General features: G+C 28.6%; 1 protein-coding gene across 7 annotated transcripts in view; it reads right to left on the reverse strand.

Moving 5' to 3' along the window:
* The window catches only part of LOC105206198, a 134,143-nt gene extending 112,345 nt beyond the window's left edge, over positions 1-21,798 (reverse strand). For 6 of the 7 annotated variants that reach the window (XM_039456094.1, XM_039456097.1, XM_039456101.1 and 3 more), the window contains exon 1: positions 21,378-21,798. The gene's annotated coding sequence lies outside the window, so the exon portion shown is untranslated. The remainder of the gene's footprint in view (positions 1-21,377) is intronic. The other variant, XM_039456102.1, reaches the window with a different exon arrangement.
* Between the last annotated feature and the right edge of the window lie 278 nt (positions 21,799-22,076).

Consider the following 22,076-nt stretch of genomic DNA (forward strand, 5'->3'; position numbering starts at 1 on the left):
AGCTTCTAAGTAAGTCAAAAGTAACAGCTTTATTTCAGAATAACTTAAGAAATCGTCAACAATCTCCACCAATGTAGGTTTGTGTCAAAATTGAACAAGTGGGTGCCGCATGCAATTAGCGAGAAGAATAAACTTCATCGCATCTTCAAGTTTCGCTGCTTAACCGATGCAACAAACTTTTTATTATTATTATTATTATTATTAATTACATGCAATGAAAAATAAATTTTCTATGATAATACAAAAATGAAATTGGTGAGTTCAAAAATTTAACCGAGAGGACTTTAAAGTAGAACATCCACAGGCAGAAGATCATATTAAGTGTGTGGTAGGATTTACGCGAAATTGCTTACTATGAGCTCCTACTAAGAAACCATATTATTTCTTGTTCAACTTAGAACTGTGTTTTAAGACTAAAAATTTATTCAACGCGCAATTTTATGAATCTAAAAATCTATATAAAATACACAAATATCAACAGTAAGGTCTAGCTGTGACCAATAAGACATTTTGTTTATATTGTGTTTTAATATTTTAATAAAGCATTTATAAGACAAAACTTCGTTACACTTTTGAAAGAAGGCTTTAACTTTTCAATTTCAATGCATCTTTGAGAGAAAAGCATTTATCTTTTCATCTATTAATGAAATATCTTGAAATCTGTCAATCATAATTTGCAATTTCTTTAGTTTAATTCTTTTATTTCATTTAATAAACAGTTTTTCTCGAATTTCTTATTTTCTTTATTCCGATTAAGCCTTTGCTTTTTTAGTATTTCAAAATATTCATGATAGGAATTTTATGCCATAAATATAAATATAATTATTTTATTAATTTCAACTCTACCTAGGCCATCTGCAGCTTGGACTGCATTATATTCGTCTCTATGCAACAAATAATCGATTACTTTGATCATTTGTACATCATACAATTGATCATACAATTCTATTTCAATCTCCTTACTCATTAAAAACCTTTTCTCAAGAAACGCATTTGCGTAAAAATCAATATTTTCCTCATAAATATTCGAAGCTCATTAAATCCTGAGTTATCATTAAGAACAGCTTTCCAAAAAATGATTTTTTGTTTTCTCACTTGTCTTTCTCTATTCTTAATAATCTATTAAAATATAAACTATTTTTCAATTATATCACATTCTTTACCAGATAACTAATTTTTTGAGAAATAAGTTTTTTGAGAAATAAGTTTAGGGCTAAATCTAATCACTTTAAACAGAAATTAGATTCTACTAAGAAAATAGGATCGCAAAATTAATCGTTACATAATGTGTAGTTACAAAAAAATCTGTCCAATAGTTTTAAGCAAATAGTCTTTAACATTAATTTACATTTATTTCTAAATTTAAACATTTCTGAACACCCTTTTACTTTCCGCAGTTTAGCATAAATTGAATAATTTTAATTTAATATGTTTACTAGAATATTATTCAACTGAGATAAAAAAAGGGTTAATAGATGTTGACGCGGTCCTTGACGCAGTGTTTATGTAAATTACTTCTTCATTTTCTTTGAGAGGACTTTGGAGATGCAAGTTAGCATTGGTATTATTAAAATAATTTTCAATTTAATTATAAGGAGTTCATCTTGAAGAACTGTATTTAAAACCGAAAGTAACGGCGCACAATCCGATATGAATTAAAACATGAAATATTATTTCAGGTAAGATCTTGCTGTGGCTGTTTTGGCTTATCTTATATTTAATTTATTTTATACAAGTTGCAATCTTGAATCTATATAAAATTATGTCTTTACACATTGATCTTACAAGACATTCTTTGAGTATCACTTGTGAAAAATCTTACCAAGTACCTCGGTGATTAAACTGGTTAAAATACCCCTCCCAAATAGATAAAGAATCCAGATTCAAACCCTAGTCGAGGTAATAATTTTCGCAACTAATTTTTCACTTTCTTCAAACTGGGAGATTTTGGAGATGCAAGCTAGCATTATTAAACTAATTTTCAATTTAATTATGTTTTATTTTCAATAACTGTGTTTGAAACCAAAAGTAATGGCGCGTAATTCGAAATGAATTGAAACATATAAAATATTATTTCAGCACCAAGATTTTCCTATCGTCTTGATTGGCCAATTTTATATTTAATTTGTTGAATAACTTCTTATCGATTACCATTCAAACCACGTATTTAAACGTTTCGACTACAGTTGTGCCCATTTTCAGTAAAAGTATATTATTACCATCCTTTATACATGTACAATAAGTCGGATTATAAAATTAAAAGATAAAAATATGTTTAAATACATAAACTATTGAATGATAATTGATGAGAAGTTATTCAAATGAACAATGCGCTACAAGAATCGCAAACCCTTATTAACCTTAATTAATTTTTTTTATCTCAATTTATTGAAGAACTGGGAGTGCGATATTTAATTTATTTTGTAAAATTATTATTACTGTTGACATCAATTTATTCAATATCTTTTATATTTTCAAAAACTTCATTTTTAACGAAAATTGCTATAAGATCTTTCATTATATATATTATAAAAGAATATAAAAAGGGAGACATTGGTTTATCTATTTAGAATGCAATCAAGAATAAATCCAAAATATCAAAAATATGAGGAAAAAATGTCAATTTAGGTTATCAATTTATTATTTAGCATCAAGTTATTTTATAAATAAAGGTATTCATGTTTCTATCTTCTTTCTTTTTTCAGATCTTCTATGTACTTTTTTAAGTTATCAATGACGTCAGTACATTAACCAGCTAGAAGAAACAAGGGCTAAAATTGACAGGAGTAAGTATTAACGTTCAATTTTTGAAAGTACTATTCATCTTAGATGTTCCATTCTAGCCTTTATTCTATGTAACACAATGACCTAACACTCTACACTAGCCAAAGACATGCAATATCCCGTTTGTCGTCGTTCAAGAAGGTGGCATGTGTGCGCTGTATTTTAGTCAAGTAACATACAATTTTCGTGTGCTTAGTGCTTAAGTTTTGATTTTTGCCTAAATTTATAATTATTTTTTCCTTCAATTTGTTTTTTATGACTCTAATATTAATTTGTTTTCAGTTCTTTACCTTATTTTGAATATTATTTTACTAATTATTTACAGAATTTAATTTTATAAAATATTAGGATGGGGCATGTATTAACAAATTTTAAAAGCAAATGTTAACATCGTAATACTTATCCCGTGATTAATTTTAAGGATGTAACATGATATTTAAATCAAACATCATATAATGTTATTTTGTTTTTGTTTTTAGAATAAGAAATTACATAAGAAAGGCGGATAGAGAAACAAAGAGTGTAGAAGTGTATGAACTAGCAGCAAAAGAAATCATTAAAAAGAAGACATGTTTATGTAAAGCAACGAAAAGTTTCGAGAGCAGGAAAAAAAAACGTAAAGAGAAAGTAGAAGCAAAAAAAAAATTTTTCAATTAGAAGAATTAATTTTTAAAATCAAACCAACAATTGTCAAGAGCTAAATCGTCGTGCTAATATAAACAATCTTCAATCCATAATAACAATAAACTTTAAATTTTAAAAGTTTTGATCGTAAATGTGGTCATCTTCAGTAAAACAATGCAATACATTTTTAACCGATAATACAAATATTATTGATATCGCTCATTTTAACACGCATGTTACCTCAATTCGTTGAAAAAATAAGGTGTTTTTTTCGTCCTCAGAAAAGCTTTTGTAAATTCTTATGGAAACCATCTTTTATCATGTACAATTAATGTTGTCATATATGATTGTTTTATATTAGCACGATGACCTAGCTCTGCTCCTATAGCCCTTGACAATTGTTGGTTTAATTTTTAATCTGAAAAGTATTGATTCAATGTATTATTGTAATTATTAATTTTTAATAAAAATGATGAAGAAAATTATTTTAAATAAAAGATTGACTAATAATAGATTATAAGAACACTATTCTGTAATATATTGACTGATATATTAACTAATACAAACGCAAATTGCTTGATTTAAAAACATGCTCTGTGGCCACATACGACAAATGCGCGAATTTGAAACACGCGTGTAAATGCATCACTTATGATTTCAATGATAAACAAATATATTTATTAAATCGTCGTTTTGCATGGAAAGTAAACACTTGGGCGGCTCCATTCCTACCTAGTACCAGTTCTCGACATTCCTAACCTAATCCTAATCCAATCCCAGCCAAATTTTGCTCTGTGATCATAGAGCATACAGATTTGACTATATATAGTCATAAAACAAATTTGAGGTTAGGCTCCGCACCTCCCATGCCTAAGCATTTATTTTCCACACAAAGTGATGATTTAATAGATATATAAATAAATTTATCATTAAAAATTTCAAAAATAAATTTTATGTACAAAAGATATATCTCAAAAACCATAAAACCATAGACATCTAACAGTATAAAACTTGGAGGATAGCAATGTTAGTTCCGAATAGAAAGTATAATTGCTCTTCAAGAAAATTTTTAAATAAATTATATCCGCTCTTAAAAATTCAATTTCCACTCAGTTGCTCTACAACCTATTTTAAAGTCTTATTCACAACATAGAGTTTATGAATTTGTATCAAAATAGGTTTATTTGAATTATTATCGGAACGAAGAGAAAATGGTAAATCTTTAATAAATTTTAAATTTACAATATATTAGGCCCATCCATGAAAATTAGAAGCGCGTTTTAAATTTAAAGCTTTTAGTTCACTCTTAAATACACATAAAAAAATTTTCTAATGTTGAATGACCAAGAAAAGCTAAAAAAATATCTCACACAAATTCCATTTAACGTTTTACTGCAATAATCAACTGCAATATCTATTTATTAAGATCGTGAGCTCTTATTTAAACTTTCATCAAAATAAGTAATATAATAAAGTATACAGTATCTTTCAACAAAATATCATAAAAATAGAGTGCCAAACCATAAACAACCAGATATGCAATTTTGAATCGCCTCGATTGTAAATCCGCTATAGAACTGTCTAAAAACATATTTGAAAACATTTTTACAAGTGGCCGCGCATCCAAATGCACTTAATAAATTAAAGCAGCAAATTTAAATTTTATCATTAGGCAAGTTCAAATCGACAAAGCAACTAGGTTAATGTAATTTTTATTACACAAAAATAGAAATCCTATGTCAGTCACAACAGTTCTTGGTACCAAATGATAATCCTTAATTTTTATAATTTCTTACTCAAATTGCGCGCCGCATATTCATCGGACTTGAAACACAGTCATGAAGCCGGAATAGTAAATTTAATGCTATAAGAAGCATATATAATAGCCCTTCTCTCCGGAAAAATTGTAAAGTACTTTAATGTGAAAAAATAACACCTTCAAGGTTCGAATCTGGATCTCTCGAATTCCGTGCGTTCTACTACTTCGACCACCAAAATTGGAATATTTTATATTCCATGACTTTTCTAGTTTTTCAAGACTTTCCGTACCCATTTTTTAATTTCATGACTTTTCCAGGTTTTTTGTACCGCTGATAAGCTAACGCAATATAAGGAATCATATTGAGAAAGTGATTATTAAATTTTGCGTTAGCCAGTATCATAAGCTTGCTAACAAAAAATCATTAATAAAATCCGACCAAAAATTCAGTTCTATTTTAAAATTATTTTACAAATATTAATGAATAAAATCTTTTGCAGTCAATTTAAACATTTCGATCCTCAACTTGGATCATCTTTAGTGTAACAATAATTCATACGCAAACCAAAAAAAGAACTCGAAGAAGTACTCCTATGCCTCAAACAACCGTGAGAGAAAATTCATATTGATAATCGATTTTACAATAAATTAATTTTTATCGCTATATTTAATTTTTGTTTTATTAATTTAAAATTTATTGTGTAAATTTATTTGTATAAAACATTTATTATTCACTTTCTAAAAATTTTCTAAAAACTTGTTTAAATATATTTTTATTTTATTTTTGGAATTATTATTAATATATTATTAATACGATACAAATAATGTCATAACTATATTATAAACTATAATAATACCAGGTTGATCAAAAGGTTTTTTCGTATTTTATGCAAAAAGAGAAAAAAGATTTTTTTACGAAAAGTGCTTTTATTTAAATCATTAATATATGTATCAATATATATATCTCCACGTTGTCTCATAATTTCTTGCCATCAATCTACAAGCTTGAAAATTCCGTTCTTGAAGAAGGCACTAGTCCTGGAATTAAAGAAACATTCCGACTCTCTTTGGACTTTATCCACCAAATCTAATTTTTTTCCAGTTAAAAAATTTTTGCAAGTCTGAAAAGATAATAATCGGATGACGTAAGATCAGGGGAATATAGTAAATATTCGAGAAGTTCCCAATTAAGCTTTCCGATTTTTCTCAACATGAGTGCGCTCAAATTAAGACGAACATTGTCTCGGCGGAAAATGATACCTTTATAATTGACAAGTTAGAGTCAAAACTCCTTGAGATTTGTTTAAACTCTTCCAACTGCTGACAGTAATGACTAATGATCCGTATTGATAAGAGCTCATAATTCCGCGCGCGTCACCAAACTTAAATAAATATAAATTAATTTTTGAAACCAAAATTAGCATAACCTGATGGCAATTGAGACACATTCGTACCCTTTTTAAATTCGTACAACAAAATTGGCCTAATTTGTTAGATAACATAAACTTAATTATTATTTTTTTACACAATTATTTTTAAAGAAAAATTTAAAGATATCACAATTTGGATCTTCTGGTATAACAGATTTTTCACTGACAAGGAGAAATCGCTAGAAGGAAATCACCAATTTTAATAAAATTTTATGGGTGCATAGTATTCAATCTTTACTGTAGCACCGACGAGAGACTATTAAAGACCGCTAATCTTACGGGAGTTTGTGTGACTGTTAAATTTTTAATGATAAACTGACAATACAGTACTAATTTTATAATTTATTGTTATCCTGAAGTTTCATAGATATGCTTATGTATTTGTAACCCGAAAATTCTCGATTTTTATTAAAAATTGCAGTTTTGATGTTAACATCCAAGTTTGATTATCGACAGAGATAATAACTGATCAAAAAGAATTACAATTTTAAAGCAATATAGAATGATGTTATTAAATATAAGTATGCATACTTGCTTATGAAGTATTTGTATAATAAAAAAATCAAGATTTTAATAAGGTATTACTCAAATATTTGTATTAACAATCATATAGTCGATAACGTCATCGCTCTTCAATTATCGCCAGGTCCCTGGGGCCCCAGTGACGGCCTCGAAAATTTACCCAAGGTTGACGGTCTTTAATAGTCTCTCGTCGGTGACTGTAGTAAGCCGGTGTAAAGATGGCACCCCATTTAAAAAAATAAACATTTTAATCAAAGTTCCATTTGCACCCACAATACTTCTACAGTTCCTGATAGATCAGAATAATAGTTCTGTGGGAGCAGAAGGGTCAAAAAAAGTTAATTTTTATAAATTTTTTTAACGAAACTATGTAGACAATTAATTTAAAATTTTGCATACATATTTATTTATATTTGGTTGTTAACTAGGATTTTTTACAAGTAAAAATAACAAAAATTATCATAATTATAACATTTTTCGCGCGACGTGTCCGAGCGCGCAACGTCTCATGGTGACCATAAAATCTCGACACTCAGTTATGTGAAACAAGAAATCCAAAAAGATTCTTAATCTACAGATATTTGGTTATCGTCACAACCAGAATTATTAAAATTGAACTATTTTTGAAATAATTATTACGCATGTAAAAATAAATTTTAAAAAATTACTAAAAATTTTGAAAGTTTAACGTAAAAAGAATATTATGAATGCAGTAATATAATTTAATTTCGCTGATTCCAACGATAAAAAGAAATGTTTCAAATATACAAGTAAAAGGCGAATTTAATCGGTTCATTAGTTTGTCTAAAATCGTGGTCAACAGTTTGAAAAACTTTGTTTCGAGAAAAATGAGTTTAAAGTTTTGAGTACAATTTACTCGTATATTTTTAGTACTTATGCAAGTGTCATTCTAATGAGCAATTCCGAGCCATATAATATAAGCCTGGTTCCGATAATAACCAAACATCTATAAATTAAGAATCTTTTTCGATTTGTTATCTCAGATAACCAAGTGTCAAGATTTTATGGTCATGAGACGATGCGCATTCAGACGCGTCGCGCGAACAATATTATAAATTATTATAATATTTATTATTTTCACTTGTAAAAATTTCCGATTAATAACAAGATATAGATAAATGTGTGTAAAATTTTAAATCAATCGCTCATATAGTTTCCGTTAGAAAAATTAATAAAAATAGGCTTTCTTTTATCCTTAAAGTGCCCTGCCCCCGTAAGTTATGTTTTAGGAAAATGAAAAAATTATTCTACAAATCTTCTGTAATCTGTAATCTTCTGTAATTTCTAGGTAGAAGCATTGCTAAGCAAACACTTTGAAGTAAAGTGTATTTATTATAATAAAAAATAATAAAATAAAATCCAAAAGAAATACTACATGTAAAAATTTTTACCGCTTTGAATAAAATGTTATAACTTCCGTAATTTTTCAAATTTTTTGATAAAAATTTAAGGGTAGATTCTTAAAAGTATATACTTTCATAAAATACAATAAAAAAATCGATTTTTTTACTCTCCAAAGGATCTTGCCCCCTTAAACCAAAAAATTCTATTTTAGAAATATAGTTCTCAGTAGTTCCCGCATACTTCCAACAATTTAGAAAAACAGTTCTATTGGTTATTTATTTCTAAACAATTTTTAAAACCAAACGTTAGCATCTTGTCACAAGAGTAAAGTAAGGGAAAATGGGGTAAATCAGACCTAGCAGCAATGCTCTCTGTAAGGCGCAAATAAAGTCCGATAGTAAAACTGAAGGTGCCAATAGAAAGATAATTTAATTTCCTTCATTTTTGCTTCAGACCATTTTGACGTATCTCTTATCTGTGTTAAACTATAACGGAAAATGTAAAAACGCTTTTTCCGATCCGATTTGGAATCAGTAGTTACAAATCGGACCACTCCCTGGTCCAGATCGGACTCCCATTTTTATCAATTTCTAAAAAAAAGAATTTAAAAAGAATTTATAATGTATTCTTTTTAGTATTAAATAAAAACGAGCAATTTGACAGTAAAAAATAAACATTTTATAAAAAAACAAATTAGTAACAATTTATATAAATTTTTTTCGAGATTGTTTTAGATGTTTCTCGGTCATGTTATGATATTGTTATTATATAATTAGAATTAAAATCAATAAAATTCAATTATTCTGAGTCTGATAACTCATAATATTTTACTATAATAATTTAACATTTCTAGGACCAAATTTGGTCGGCCGATTATCAGTGCTACGATCAAGTTGCAATTCCAACGTAAAAGTCCGATTTGAACACGAGTCCATTCGAACTTTGGAACAATTTCTACAATAAACCGCAAAAGAGATCACAAAATAATTGATATTTTTTAATTCTACACTCTTTAAGTATCTTTCAAATTTTTAACACCTCTTAAATAATTTACAAAGATTTTCTTTTTTTTTTTTAATTTTCACACGATAATTGAAAATATATATTCGCGTCTATTCTGTAAATAATATGACAGAGAACTGTCAAACTGCTGTCACATGTTCGGTGTTTTATAAGGACTTTACATTATAAATGGCACGCAAATCTGCTTAATCGTATTCATTTAAATTAAAAAGGTCCGATTTGAAATACAGTCCAATTTACCCTACTTTCCCCTACCATTTTATTGCGAATTCTGAACGGCTTCTTGGCATTTTCCGATAGTTCTGCGATAGTTTTAAAGCTTTCTATAGGTTTTGCCAAAAGTTTCGGCGTTCACATATTTTTAAACAATTTTTAAACCCAATCATTATTATTTGGCACTAAGAGCTACTGTGACTGACATAGGTCTTCTATTCTCATGTTTTAATTTTGTCAACTCAATATAACATATTATTGTTTAACCTTAATGCTCCTAACTAATCAGCCGAGAATTCCGCGTTGATGAGGCAATGTAATATCGTGGAAAAGATTAGAATAGGCGTGAAACGTAACATATGTTAACAATGAAATTTTGTCTTGCATGTTCATTATTATGTTTTATTGTAAAAATGTGATTTGTCTCGTATTTACCAAATTCATAAAAATGGGCCGCAAGTAAAATTATCTAAATTTTGTACGTAAAAGCATATTATTCGTCCTTTCACTCCTTTCGATAGCTGTTTATATATTTCTTTGTCTAAATAGGCTTTACTTTTACATTTTACGACTATTTATTGACTGTCAAAGAAAAAAAAAATAGTTAAAGCCCATTTTTACAAATATTTTAAAGTGACCTCATTATTTTGTTTTATCCACCTCTATGAAGCTAGCAAAACCAAATCGGCAGAATCAAATAAACCTTAGTGAAATATTTAGTACTCATTTTGTACTAATTTGTACCATAAAAAATAATTTTGTACCCCATGCTGTTTCGAAGAAACTCGTGGTCCTACTAGGTTCATATAAAGCCAGCAGGACCAAATCTTTTTTTTAAATAAAAATAAAGTAGATATAATTAGTACGGATTTTGTACTAATTTGTACTACTCCAAATAAATTAATAATATAAGTTTAATTAATATAATCAACTTCAAAACAATTTACACCTCTATATTCTAGACCAGCTCCAAGAATAAAGTACTCTTTTCCCTCAGCAGAATCGAACGACACTACTTTTACTCGATGAGTAATAATTTATACTACCAAAATGTGCAATTTAAAAATTTGTACCCTTGCCATTTTTCTCAAAATCACCCTTAACACTTGATGATCTCAAGAGTAAAGTACTCTTTTCCCTTAGCAGAATCGAACGACACTATTTTTGCTCAATGCTTGATAATTTGTACTACAAAAATGTGCAATTTAAAAATTTGTACTCTTGCCATTTTTCTCAAAACCACCCTTGAATCTTGATGACCTCTAGAATAAAGTACTCTTTTCCCTCAGCAGAATCAAACGACACTATTTTTGCTCAATGCTTGATAATTTGTACTACCAAAATGTGCAATTTAAGAATTTGTACCCCTGCCATTTTCTCAAAACTACCCCAAACTCTTGAGAACCTCAAAAATAAATATATAGTTTATACCAGTAAAGATAATTTTGTACTCTGTGCCATTAGAAAAAATAGTACTGAAAAAGAGAAAGAAAAAACAGCTTACATATTTAAACGGCAAAAATGTATATAAATTTTATAATACATAAACTCTCAAACTTCAAATTTCGATAAATCATATTTTGTATAAATTATTCTGTATCAAGGAAATATAGTGTCGTTTAATTCTGCTAAGAGAAAAAAATACTTTACTCTTGAGGTCCTCAAGTATTAAGGGTGATTTTGAGAAAAATGGCAAGGGTACAAATTCTTAAATTGCACATTTTGCTAGTACAAATTATCAAGCATCGATTAAAAATAGTGTCGTTTGATTCTGCTAAGAGAAAAAAGTACTTTATTCTAAAGATCATCAAGATTCAGGGGTAGTTTTGAGAAAAATAGCAAGGGTACAAATTCTTAAATTGTACATTTTGGTAGTAGAAATTATTACTCATCGAGTAAAAGTAGTGTCGTTCGATTTTACTGAGGGAAAAGAGTACTTTATTCTTGGAGCTGATCTAGAATATAGAGTGTGTAATGTGATATGTAAATTGTTTTGAAGCTGATTATATTAATTAAACTTATATTATTAATTTATTTGGAGTGGTACAAATTAGTACAAAATCAGTACTAATTATATCTACTTTATTTTTATTTATAAAAAATTTTTTTTTTTTTTGGTTCTGCTGGCTTCATATGAACCTAGCAGGACCACGAATTTCTTCGAAACGGCATGGGGTACAAAATTATTTTTTATAGTACAAATTAGTACAAAATGAGTACTAAATATTCCACTAAGTTTTATTTGATTCTGTCGATTTGGTTTTGCTAGCTTCATAGAGGTGTTTTATCCAAATTCTCTTTATTTACAAATAGTACGCAAGAAACTTTTACATGGGATTTCTCGCTTATGAAGTCAACACGGCCGACAACGCGGAGTTCTCGGCTGAAGAGTCAAGAGCTTTAAGGTAGTGTAATCATTATTTTTAACAAATCAGCGAGAGCAGAAAAATCAAAAATAAAGCAATTAATTAGCAAAAAATAGCAATTTTTAAGTCACATTTGATTGTGCTAAAATAACTGTGCCAACTTAACCCTTTGCGTCACAGTGTAGTCCTAGGAGCTACATCTACCGTCCAAGGTTATTTTATCAATAAATCAATTGTTTCACGTATTCCTTTAACATGTTTGGTATTGCTGGATTGCTCAAGGTTTCCATTAAGTAATAAAATGAGTTTTAAAATAATATTTTAAATAAATAATTTGTTGTTAATAAATATATACCCAAAATTGCCGTTTTTACAGATTAAAGGGTATAACAAAATAAGCAGAGTGATTTTGGGCCCCGCGCGTAATCAATCGTTATATAGGGCAAAACATCCACCTGAATAAAAAAAAATTTTGTGCCAAGTTTCATATCAAAAGAACCCCACAATTTCGAGATATCGCAAGAAATGTAATTTTTCATTAATATTTTTTTCTCCGTTAAATCTAAATTAATTTTTACCAAAAAATTCATGGTTATAAAGGGTATCCATATACATAAACTCTAATTTTTTTTTGTCGTTTTGTGCTAAAAATTCTGTTTTTAAAAAATTTAGAATTTTTTAAATTGCATTATTTTTTGGTCTAAAATAGTAGACATTTTTTTAAAAAAATGTAATAGATGAGTCATATGACATATTCAAGATTTTTTCAGATTTTTGAATTTGGTGGAACGTGTCGAAAAAAAATAAAAACCAATTTTTTAAATTATTTTTTGGTCTTAAGTACATCCAATTGACATATATTACATTGTTTTTAAATACAATTACTTCCGATTACACATCTGCAAACAGTAATATAAAATTACAGAGTTCACATAATTTAAACTATGAGATTTCAATTTGTTTTAGTCAGAAAAATTAATTTAACTGATTTTAGCAATTTTTTCATTTTCTTCAAATGTATATTTTCTTCAATTTTTAACTTTATCAAGCACATAATACATATGCTAAACTTATCTACTTATGATGACACTGAAGCGGTCACTTCCAGCGGCCAGATTCGAAAAGCCAAGGACGAATAGCTGTGCGGGACCCCAGATAATAAAATGCATATAACATGTTTAAGTTAAAAAAAAATAAAAGTCTATAATTCATAATAAAAAAGTTATGTAAGTTATAACTTAAGTTATGTAATTTTTTTTGTTTGTAAAAGACATCACGTCTATGAGAGACATCATACTCGTCAAAAGGAGTATGTAATAAAAAACTTTGTCTATAAAAGATATTATGTCTGTAAAAGACACCATGTCTGTAAGACTCATTGAGTCTATAAAAGACATCATGTCTATAGGAGACATCGTGTTTATAAAAGACATTATGTTCACAAGAAACATTGTGTCCGCAAAGAACATCATGTCTGCAAAAGACACACATAATGTGCCAAATCCGATCGTGCAACATCCCCGTGGTGCACATCGGGTAACGCAAATGCCAGCGGTATTAATGTAAAAAAAAAAAGTTTAAACATACGTACATTAATACATAAATACATTTTTTCTATACGTGTGGCCTTGTGCACCATATGGCCGCTAATTGTTAAATATTTTTTAGATAAACAATAAGTGCGCAATACTAAAAAATTCAAACTGTTTCGGTTTCCTCATGCCCCAAACTATATTTTAGAATTTTTTCTGAAACTCTACTTCCATGTATGTAGCCTGTGCACCATCTGATGGCTAATTGTTAATTATTTTTTAAATAAATAATGAGAACGCAATACTGAAAAGTACAAAGTTTTTCGGTTTCCTTATGCCCCATACTGTATTTCAAATTTTTTTCTAAAACATGATCACCATGCATGAGACTTTTGCACAATCCGCTAATTGTTAATAATTTTTACATAAACAATGCATGTGTAGTACTAAAATATTCAAAGTATTTCGGTGTTATCATGTTCTAAGCTACATTTTAGAATTCCTTTCAAAAGTCTATCATCATGCGTATGGGAATGATGTTATTGTTTTTGTTTATATACATATTATATATTTTATAATGTATTGTAATTATTTTCTATATTTTTAACTAAATCTTTTTCCGTTCATCATTACGTGTCATTATTCTCATTAAAATGCATTTTATTATCTGGGGCCCCGCATCGCTATTCGTCCCTGGCTTTTCGGATCTGGAAGTGGCCGCTAACTTCAGCGTCATCATAAGTAGATAAGTTTATCATATGTATTATGTCCTTGATAAAATTAAAAATTGAAGAAAATATACATTTGAAAAAAATAAAAAAAACTGCTAAAATCAGTTAAATTAATTTTTCTAACTAAAACAAATTGAAATCTCATAGTTAAAATTACGTGAATTCTATAATTTTATACTACTGTTTGCAGATGTGTAATAGGAGAAAATTTAATTTAAAAACAACGTAATATATGTCAATTGGATGTACTTAAGACCAATAAATAATTTTAAAAATCGGTTTTTATTTTTTTTTTTCGACACGTTCCACCAAATTCAAAAATCTGAAAAAATCTTGAATGTCATATGACTCATCCATTGAATTTTTTTTTAAATGGCCACTATTTTAGATCAAAAAATAATGCAATTTTAAAAATTCTAGATTTTTTAAAAACAGAATTTTTAACACAAAACGACAAAAAAATTAAAGTTTATGTATATGGATCGAGGGGAAATTCACAGCCGGCATTGGTGTACAAAATTTCGGCAGTGGACTGCCGAAAAAAGTAAGCAGTGACCTATAATATTGACGGCATTGTCGTCAGTGGTTGGGGAGTGGTGAGCTCACTTCAGAGTCGGTTTTTCGATCATGGGGTTGAGCACAAAAATTTTTGAATACTTCGGGAAAGCTTTAGAATTCTTGTGCAGGCATTGGCGTATGATAATGGGCACGCGGTAGTGTTCATAATTGCATGGCATTGCCTTAATTTTAATATAGGATTGACGGCATTGTAGGCATTGACTAACAATAAGCATTGTCGGCAGTGTACAAAAATGTCGGCAGTGTTTTACAGCAATGCCAAAAATCGGCATTGGTGTACAAAATTTTGGGTTGTGAATTCCCCCTCGATATGGATACCCTTTGTAACCACGAATTTTTTTGTAAATATTAATTTAGATTTAACGGAGAAAAAAATATTAATAAAAAATCACATTTCTTGCGATATCTCGAAATTGAAGGTCTTTTGATATAAAACTTGGCACAAAATTTTCTTTTATCTAGGTGGATATGTGCCCTATATGTATAACGATTGATTACGCGCGGGATCCAAAATCACTCTTATTCCGCTATACCCTTTGTTTGTATAAAATATTGCCCTATAATCTATATCTCAAAATCTCTATCTGGGGGTTTTTAAGGTTGTTGATTACAAATCCGATGTCATAAATTCAAAATTCAAAATGGCGGATTTAATATGGCGGACAAAATTATCAGAATCAACTGGATTCGATTGAAATTTGCTATTTAGGTGTTTTCGAGGTCGCTGATTACAAATCCGATATCAAAAATTAAAAATCCAAAATAGCGGACAAAAGTATCAAAATCAACTGAATTCGCTTAAAATTTGCTATTTAGGAGTTTTCGACTTCGCTAATTATCAATCCGATGTTAAAAATTCACATTTCAAAATGGTTGATACAATATAGCGAATAAAATTATTAAAAGCGATCGATTTTACTTGAACTTGTTATTCAAGTGTTTTCAATGTCTCTGATTAAAAATCCAATATTTAAAATACAAAATTTAAAATGCCAGATGTAATATTGCAAACAACTGTGACAAACGTAATTTTCGAAGTTTCAAACAAATTCGATTTATTTAAAAAATTCCGTCGCCATATTAAAGCTGCCATTTTGCATTTTTGACTTCGGATTGGTAATCAGCTTTTTCGAAAACCCCAAAATAGTAAATTTCAAACAAATCCAGTTTTGATAATTTTGACCGCCATATTGGATCTTCCGTTTTGAATTTTGAATTTTTGACATCGGATTCGTAATCAACAACCCCTCAAATATCAAATTTTACAAAATTATATTCGCTAGAAAAAAAGTGACGCAAAGGATTAATAGACATAGCGTCTCACTTTGTCCTTCAAAAGTTTCCGTCATATTCTCATTCTTATTAAATTTCAAAAAATCGTTTTATGTAATAGAAAGAATTCTAGCGACATTGCTTCTTTAAATTTTAAATAACTTTTATTGCTAAAATCGTTGTTTTATAGAATGTTTTACAAAGATCAGGTTTTGAGGATTCTGTACATTATAAAATCATTTTCGTATGGTTTTGAACGTATTTAATCATCCTACAAAGAAGATTCTGTAAACATTATTAATTTTTTAGTATATAATTTATAAAACAAATTTTATCACCCAAAAAGAACATATCTATGGTCTCTGTGAAATTGGCGCCACACTGTTAAACATTGAAATTATTTTATAGTTTTGTTTGCATCCACAATAATTTTAGAGTTCCTAATAAATTTTAAAAATAATTTCGTCAATTTTAAAAAACAAAGTGCTAACTTCCGTGATATTTCAAGTATTTAAAAAATTGATTTTTAGCAATTTTAAAATTCTAAAATTCTCAAAAAGTTATAGAATTCCCAATAGGTTTGGCAATCTAATTATTAAGTATCTTTCTTTAATAAATCTTCAATTAAATTGATTGCACTTTCAATTCTAAAAAAATTAATTTTTACGAAATTCTATAGTTCTTAAAAAGTTCTTGTAAGGTTCCATTAAAAGCCAGTTTCACAACTACCGATTAACTTAACTGACCGGTTAAGTGTCAACCGTGATTGGTTATTTCTGGTCAATTCTACTTAACGACAAATACAATTGGTCAATTCCGATAGAATAATCAGCCAATTAAATTAACCGATGGTTGTGAAACTGGCCCTAAGAGTTTTGGTCTATATGCAGGGTGTTTAACATAACGGTCTAACCAATTTTTTGGCACTACCAACAGTTTAAAGTAAAAAATTGAAAGATAAACATTCCTCTGTTTTATGCAGAGTAGAACATGCAATAAAAAGATGTAAAACAATTTTTTAATTAAAAAAATCGAGGTTATCTTAAACTTTTTAAAATAGCTCTATACAATTTTCTTCTATAATATTGTAGAAATTTTCAAGACAAATTTAAAGTATTCTCAAGAATATCACTTTTATTGATGTTTCATTAATTTTATTGATATTTATATTCAATAACAAATTGTATCATTATGTAATATCAGTACTTAAACCTATTATTTTACAATAAAAAGCACAGGCAACAAAACAGGGAATAACAACAAAGAATAACAACATAACAAATGTGTTATATAACAGGTACACCCAAAAAACAATTATGTTTAAATTGATGAAATCGTTTCTTTAACTTGGTTTTTTTAAGTTAAAAAAAAATACTATTAAGAAAAATAAAAATTTATGTGATTTTAAAAAATGACATTATTAGTTCTTTTTAAAATAAATTACTTGTTTAAACTATTTGTTTCATTTGAACAAACAATTTTCTAATTTAAAGAAAGTACTGACAGAAATATAAAAAATAATTTAATTATTCTAATTATTTTGAACCAAAAAGATTATTTCTTTAAATCAAATAAAAGATTTCTTAAATATGCAAAAAGCACGCGATTGAGTAGAAATATAAACATGTTTTTGCGTTCCCACTTGGTGAACGGGCGAGAATACAGAAAGCGGTTGAAACGCGTATCGGTAGCACGATACACGGTTTTTAGGTCTGTGAAATTAGCACCTCATTTTTCTGCACCGCAAGTTTTTATGTAAGTTCTATTTGCATTCCCTCAATAGTTCTAGAGTTCCTGATAGTTTATAACAATAGTTCCGCCAAAATAACATTAAAAATAATAATTTAAAAATATGAGGTGCCAACTTTGCGTGGCACATCAAGTTTCGAAAAAATTAATTTCAACTATGGAATTTTATAGTTCTCGAAAAATTCCAAAGTTCTCAATAGGTTACATTAACAGTTCTAACCTATATATATATATATATATATACTTGCACGCTGGCACCGCATTACAAGAGTAAAGTACCATCTTTTTGAGAGTTCTGGACAAGTTCTTGGCAGTTTGCGACAGTTCTCTAATAGTTTTAAAGCTTTCTATAGATTTCGTTGACAGATCTCGCATCTAATTTTCAAACTAGCGCTCTGGCACCGCACTACAAGAGTAAAGCTTTAGAACTATTGCTAAACTATCAAAAAATGCCAAGAACTCGTCCAGAACTCTCAAGAAAATGGTACTTTACTCTTGTAAAGCGGTGCCAGCGTGCAAGTTTAAAAATTGTTTATATGTGTGCGTGTACGTGTGCGTATGTGTGTGTATATATATTATATATATAGGTCAAAACTGTTAATGTAACCTATTTTGAGAACTCGAAAACTCTTCGAAAACTATAGAATTCCATAATCAAAAAAAATTTTTTCAGAACTTGAGGTGCGGACAAAAAAATTAAAACATTTTTTAAATATTTAATGACTAGAACTATTGTTTATACTTATTAAGAACTCTAAAACTCTTCAAAAACTATAGAATTCCATAGTCAAAATTTTTTCAAAACTTGAGGTGCCATGCGACGTTGGCACCTCATATTTTCAAATTATCATTTTTAAAGTTATTTCGGCGGAACTATTGTTATAAACTATCAGAAACTCTAAAATTAATGTCTGTTAAGTTAGCACCACCACCACAAAAAATCGAAACGTTATCTATGCCAAAGTTAAGTGCTTTTTATATGCTAATCAGGTACTATTTTCAATTTTTGTGCTCGAGCGATTTAGCAGGAAATTGAGATTGAAGGTGGGGGTGCCAGCTTAACGTTAAGCCAGCACCCACTTATATAAATAATTAATAAAATAAAAAAATAAATACACTAGAATTAAGTGCTTTTTATGTGCTTTCCAACGATATATAAATAAATGTTCGTACTCAATCTCTTCAACCAGAAAATCGTCCCCAAAGTATGAATCGCGGTACAAGAGTGAAGTACCAGCAAAAACGCAGATATTAAATTGGTCATAGGCCCAAGATATTCTCTTATTTATGTGCTTTCGAAATATGCAAAAACTGTCCTTGAAGTGAGCACCCACCATCTCGGTACAAGAGTAAAGTACTAGTAAAATAAAAACGCAGATATTAAATTGGTCATAGGCCCAAAATACTCTCTTATTTGTGTGCTTTCAAAATATGTACGACGAGATTTTTGTGCTCAATCCCTTGATCAAAAAAATCAAAGTGAGCACCCCACAGCTCCGGTATGTACAAGAGTAAAGTACATACCAGAAAGAAAGCAATTATGAAATTGATTATAGGCTCAAGATATCCTTATGTTTATGTGCTTTTAAAATAGTGGCGATGTACGAATAAAGTGCACAAAAATCTCGTCGTTCGTATTTCAAAAGCACATAAATATAAGAATATCTTGAACCTATGACCAATTTAATATCTGCGTTTTTACTGGTACTTTACTCTTGTGTACCAAAAAGGTGGGGTACTCATTCAGGGTCTGTTTTTTGATCAAGGGGGTAAACACAAAAATCTTGTGCGTATTTCAAAAGCACATAAATAAAAGAATATCTTGGACTTATGATCAATTTTGTAATTGCTTTTTTACTGGCACTTTACTCTTGTACCGGAACTGTGGGCTCACTTCAAGGTCGATTTTTTTATCAAGGAATTGAGCACAAAAATCCGTACGTAGGTCGTTGCTCAATTTGTAAAACTCGCGTCTTTAACATCTCTTTAAGAAATTTCACAATATTAAAAAAAAACTTTATACAATAATTTTAATTAAGCTATAATAAAATGTGAGAAATGTTGCATATTTATATTGAATGTTATAAATATTTAAAAATGTTACTTACTCGGTTGCTTATAATTAATTATAAGTTGTATAAGACCCTGTATATATATGTACATATATATATATATATACACATATATATATAAATACTTAACAAACATTACAGATATATAATAATAAGATATGTTGTGTTTTGTATAACACGTTTATGTTTTATAACTTATTAATTATGCATTATATTTAATATTTATTGAAACAACTGACTCTAAAATATTAATCTCTATTCCCAATATCTAATACTCCCACATTATGTGCAAGGCCAAACATTATTTTATTAACATAAATTGTTTAACATACAGTGCAATATATTTTCAATTTATACATATTCATGCATAAAAAATATTTTTAGATTATCAAATAACTAAACAATCAATACATGAAGTAATTTTTCTGTTTGAAATATCAACTTTAAGATATGAAACTATTTTTCCTTAAAACATTTTCATTTCAAAGTTATAGTTTTATATAAAAAAGATGCATTTTTCTCATTTTATCAGTTACAATTAGTTATAATTGTAAACAATTTTTTTTAATTGAGATTTTCTACATATGTTATAAGAGTTACTGAAGAATTTTGCTATACTTATAAAAGTAATGAAAATTAATTCTAACATGAATAACCCAATTGTGTATGCAGAAGTATAAAGGATTAATTATTATATATGTACATATATACATATAAATATAAAAACTCAAATAGTTTAAGCTAATTTTTGCACAAATAATTGTTTGAAATTGAGAAAAAGTAAAGATAGAAAGAAAAGATAAGACAAAGAATAAAGAAAACAGAAAAAATAAAAGATAAAGGAAGAGAGAGAAGATAAAGAGTATTGAAAATATTAATTTGCAAAATAAAATCTCAAATTTCAAAAATATAATATTACACTGGATTTTAAAGTAACACAAATGGGTATTAGAAAATTTTAACATTTCTCAATTTTTACAATTAAAATAAAATAGAACAATACTGACTTTAACAAACAAAATATTCTTTATTCACATGTACATAACATACACTATGTGTGTATGTGCATGTGTATATATTTATAGTATATAGTAGGATATGTATAAATATAGGTATAAGAAATATGAAAAATATAAAACAAAATTGTCTTGGCCAAAATTATTAGGCACCTATATTTAGAATTCTTTTATATGTATTATTTCATATTGATTACTGACATTATACATAAGTGTAAAAAGTTCTTAAAACAAAGAATAATTCCCATTTTTGTTTAAATCCTTCAAGTTAAAAATATATAAAAAATAAGATACCTAATATTTTTAGCCAAGGCTGTACAGAATTTGAAAAACTACATACCTTGACACTATAACAATGTTCCGTATCATAAAAAATTATCCATCTTTTCACTTGTACGTATTAAATTTTGCGATTTTCTATGACAAGAGATACAAATAGTAACACCGATCACTTGGCACAGAATTTTCTTGATTATCTCGCGTCTCTTATGTCGAAAGTTATGCTTTAGAGAATATACCATTATAGGCACATAATCAGATTATCTAAACGGATTATCATAACGTAATCTAACACTCGTACTATTTTGTTACATTTCTTCATATTCGCCATTCGTCGTTCACTACACCACACCGTTGCACCAAACCGTACCAAACTGATGGAAAGCACGCTATTATAAGCCTTTGGTACTGTAGACGTAGTATAAATAGACCAACTGACTTACACTTTCCACTCCAACAATGCTTTCAGAGGGAAACTAAAGAGAGAGAGAAAATATTGGCAGTCATTCTGTTTCTCCCATTTCGCGCTTGCGCAATTTCATACATCTAAATTCATTTATAGGCCGGTACTCATGTCGATTCTTAAGGGCCTCGCACATGAAATGCATAACAGAGCATAAGCGTAGCATAAGGCCTCTGGACCAATGGGAATCTTATGTAAATCAATATGGCGACTTTATGCTGGATACTCATTGGTCTATCGGTCTTATGTTGTGCTTATGTTATGTTATGTACACCCAAGGACTTTGATTCTTTCCAT

Source organism: Solenopsis invicta, chromosome 12, assembly GCF_016802725.1.
Source record: "Solenopsis invicta isolate M01_SB chromosome 12, UNIL_Sinv_3.0, whole genome shotgun sequence".
Lineage (NCBI taxonomy): Eukaryota > Metazoa > Arthropoda > Insecta > Hymenoptera > Formicidae > Solenopsis > Solenopsis invicta.